This window comes from Myotis myotis, unplaced genomic scaffold (assembly GCF_014108235.1).
Source record: "Myotis myotis isolate mMyoMyo1 unplaced genomic scaffold, mMyoMyo1.p scaffold_m19_p_4, whole genome shotgun sequence".
In the NCBI taxonomy this organism is placed as follows: domain Eukaryota; kingdom Metazoa; phylum Chordata; class Mammalia; order Chiroptera; family Vespertilionidae; genus Myotis; species Myotis myotis.
In genome coordinates, this window is record NW_023416346.1 from 56933912 (window position 1) to 56938430 (window position 4519).

General features: G+C 49.0%; 1 pseudogene; it reads left to right on the top strand.

Annotated features, from left to right (window-relative positions):
• Positions 1–3917: 3917 nt before the first annotated feature.
• On the top strand, positions 3918–4291 carry LOC118653290 (annotated as a pseudogene).
• Positions 4292–4519: the final 228 nt, after the last annotated feature.

Here is a 4519-nt window from a genome sequence, read left to right on the forward strand (position 1 = left end):
ATGATCATTGTTTCTTGAGCACTTTCATACTCTTAGCAACAAAGGCACTCTTGATGGCCTCTTCATATTTTAAAATTGTGCTAACCTTTTATTTCTCATTCCATACTCTGTAGCCAGATCAGACACGCAAACACCTCTATTATACTTCGCAATAATTTCTTTTTAAAGTTCTATTGTTGTTTTCAAAACTTTCCTTTTCACTTTGTTGCTATCACTAACTTTCTTAGGACTCATGGCAACTTACTGTATATATTTAATAATAGTAAGCAGCAGCAAAAGAAAAAACCCACAAAAATATTCACAGCACAATTACCTGAGATGCTAACAACTCCAAGTTTAACAGTAACTGACTCATACTCACACTTTCTCTCCTTTGTCACCTGAGAGGACACATCATTGATCACACAGCATGAAAGGGTTGTCCGGTGGAGAACAGAAGTTTTATTTGACAACTAAGACATTGGACCCACCACCCTCAACCTCCGGTGAACAATTTGGTCAAGAACCAAATTATTGAATACTAGAGGCCCGGTGCACAAAAATTTGTGCACTCGGGGGAAAGGGGGGTCCCTCATCCTGGCCTGTGCCCTCTCGCAGTCTGGGACCCATCGGGAGATAACGACCTGCTGGCTTAGGCCTGCTCCCGGGTGGCAGAGGGCAGGCCCAATCCCTAGGTGCAGCCCCTGGTCGGGCTCAGAGCAGGGCTGATTGGGGAGCTGGGGTGCTGCCCCTGTCATGCACAGAGCAGGGCAGATTGGGAGGTTGCGATGCCACCCTCAGTCACGCTCAGGGTAGGGCCGATTGGGGGGTTGGGGCACCGCCCCCTGTCACACTCAAGGCAGGGTCAATGGGCAGGTTGCGGTGCCACCCCCTGTCACACACAGAGCAGGGCCAATCAGGGGGTTGGGGCACTGCCCCCTGTCACGCACAGAGCAGGGCCCATCAGGGGGTTGGGGAGCTCCCCCCTGTCATGCACAGAGCAGGGCCGATAGGGGAGTTGGGGCACCGCCCCCTGTCACACACAGAGCAAGGCGGATCAGGGGGTTGGGGCGCTGCACCCTGTCACACTCAGGGCAGGGCCAATGGGGAGGTTATGGCTCTACCCCGTCACACACAGAGCAGGGCCCGTGGGGGGCGGTTGGGGCATCACCCTCTATCACCCACAGAGCAGGGCCAATCAGGGGTTTGGGGTGCCGCCACTCTCACACTCAGGGCAAGGCCGATGGGGAGGTTATGGCTCTACCCCATCACACACAGAGCAGGGCCCATGGAGGGGGAGGGGTTGGGGTGCCCCACCCTGTCACACACAGAGCAGGGCCAATCAGGAGGTTGGGGCACCACAGCCTATCACACACAGAGCCACAGGGGAATCAGGAGGTTGGGGAGCTCCCCTCTATCAGGCACAGAGCAGGGCTGATCAGGGGGTTGGGGCTCCTTCCCCTGTCACAAACAGAGCAGGGCAAATAGGGAGGTTGTGGCCCCGCCCCCTGTCACACACAGAGCCACAGGGCAATCAGGGGGTTTGGGCGCTGCCCCCTGTCATGCTGATCCCAGTGCCAGGAGGCCTCGCGGCTCCGCTGATCCCAGTGCTGGGTGGCATATTACCCTTTTACTATATAGGACAGAGGCCTGGTGCACGGGTGGGGGCCGGCGGATTTGCCCTGAAGGGTGTCCTGGATCAGGGTGGGGGTCCCCACTGGGGTGCCTGGCCAGTCTGGGTGAGGGGCTGAGAGCTGTTTTCAGGCTGGCGGGTGACTGAAGCTCCCAACCGCTCCTTTTTTTCTTTTTTTTAAATTCTGGGCCAGCTTTAGCTCTCAGGCTTGGCTCCAGCTCTTAGGCCTCCGCTGCTAAAAGCAGGTTTCTGGCCTTTGTTTACCTTCTGTATTTGAAACAATGTTGCGATCCTGCTGGCTGAAGCCCGGGACTAAAGCAGGTTTCTGGGGTTTTGTTTAGTTTCTATATTTGTAACATAGTTGCTTAGAGTTGCAGCTCAGAGGCTGGCAGCATCAGGCGGGGAACATTGGAGTCCTCTGTCACTGAAGCAAGCAAGCCTCATGTTCGCTTCCAGCTGCCTGGCTGCCGGCCGCCATCTTGGCTGGCAGTTAATTTGCATATCGCCCTGATTAGCCAATGGGAAGGGTAGCGGTCATACGCTAATTACCATGTTTCTCTTTTATTAGATAGGATGGGAGACATTTGAGAATCAAGATTTGACTGTAATGAAAAGCACTGATGATACTTGGCTCCTTTATAGATAAAAGTAGACTGACAAGCTTTAGTTATGACAGATAAAAAGATTCACATCAGGCTGGAGGAACCAGGAATGCTGGTACTCGCTGCCTCCCACAACCACATCAAAGGTACAACTAAAATACAGAACAACCATTACCCAGAATTGCCAGAAAGCTGGCTGAATGGAAGTCCTACAACTAGAGAAGTAAAGAAGAAAGCACACAGAAACCTGTAGGAGGGTCAGAGGCATGGAATGGGTAGGTCCTGCACTCATATGGGCCACTTTCACAATTGGGAGGAGATCATCCCTGTGGAGACCACCTAGAGGAATAAAAGGTCTCAGCCCTACACCAGATGCCCAGCCCAGGGTCCCAGAGCTGAGAGAAGAAGTCACCATGACAGTAAGAACTACAGACTGTAAAAACCAGTGCAGATTGGGGTTCAGTGACATACAGGCTGCTAGAGACCCAGCTTCTTCTCTTAAAAGGCCGACACCACTAACTGAATTTGTAAGTTCACACTTCCTCTTAGCTCCAGCACCAGGATGAGGCTTTCAGGGGCACAGACACATATGAGGAGGAACTGGATATCCTGGCATCAGGGCAGGAACTCAGGAGGCAGCTTTCTCCCAGATAGAGATGCTGGCAGGTATCATTGTTCCTGTGCTGGGACCTCACCTGTCACAGGGCTGACTGGAAGCCATTTCTGTTTGCTCCACCCTGGTGATTCCCTAAGACCCTGTCCCATCCAATTTACCACCCCATCCAAGCTGTGTGCAGCACCTTTTGCATATGGATGGCTCATCCTTACTCAGGATAAAATTTCTCAAACAACCTGCAGCTGGGCCAGTTGCCCCAAACCTATCAATAAAAGGCCCAAGACATGGCACCAGCACAGCCTGCCTTGCTTCAAAGATGGGCCTCATTTGGGCACTTCCAAACCCGATACAAAGAGGAGGAATCTGCAGATCTCCCTGTAGATCCTGCTGGGTGACCCCAGGCAGTGGCTGACTTTGCACCTTCCTGGAGACCCAAGAGCAATTTACCCAGTGGTCAGTGTCAGACCATACAAGATTATAATTCTATACATCCATAAGTCACACACTCATGGGGCAGACTCAGTGAACACCAAAGCCTCACTGAAGCAAGTCCTGCTCCATAGAGGTGTTTCTTGCATAGCAGTTCTCCCACTGTAGTTGCAAATGGTCCTCACAGTGACACCAACAGCAATCAAGTCTCAACTACACCAAGACTATGCTCAAAGCCCACAAAAGGGGTGCACCTAAAATGTCCACCTCAGGTGACTGGGGAGGCTGAGCCACTGGGCCCTATAAGACAACTACTACACAAGGCCACTCTACCAACACAAGGAGACATAGCACTTTTACCCAATACATAGAAACACACACAGGGAAACAGTCAAAATGCAGAGACAAAGAAACATGTCACTAATGAAATAAATGGGAGAAAGAAAACTATGGGATATAGAGTACAAAACTATGGTTATAAGGTTACTCAAGAATCTTCTAGAAACCTCCAAGAGACTTAGTGAGACTTTCAAGGACCTTAATGAGAATGCAAAAAAAAAAAAAAAAAAAAAAAAAAAAAAGGAAAAGAACCAGTCAGAAATTAAGCATAAATTGACTGAAATAAAGAGTAATATACTTTTTCTGCCATATTGGAGCCTGTGGAGGCCTGCTGGGAACAGGACTTCTATAAGGACAAATATGTCTGGAAGGCTATGGTCCAAGGCCATTTTTGCTCTCTATAAGCAGGGTCTCCAGAACCAGAGGGAGCACACAGCTCTTCTTAAAATTGAAGGTGTTTATGCTCGAGGTGAAACAGACTTCTATCTAGGCAAAAGATGTGCTTATGTGTACAAAGCAAAGAACAACACAGTGACTACTAGTGGCAAACCAAACAAAACCAGAGTAATCTGAGGAAAGGTAACTCATGCTCATGGAAACAGTGGAATGGTTCATGCTAAATTCCAAAGCAACCTTCCTGCTAAGGCTATTGGACATAGAATTTGTATAATGCTGTACTCCTCAAGGATTTAAACTTACCGAAAATAAATAAAATGGATTTGTTTTCCTGACCAAAAAAAAAAGTAATATACAGAGATTCAACAGTAGAGTAGACGATTCTGAGAATCAAATCAATGATTTGAAATATGAGGAAGCAAAAAACAACCAACTGGAAGAGCAAAAAGTAAAAAGAATCCAAAAATATGAAGATAGCGTAAGGAGCCTCTGGGACAATTTCAAGCGTACCAACATCTGCATTAT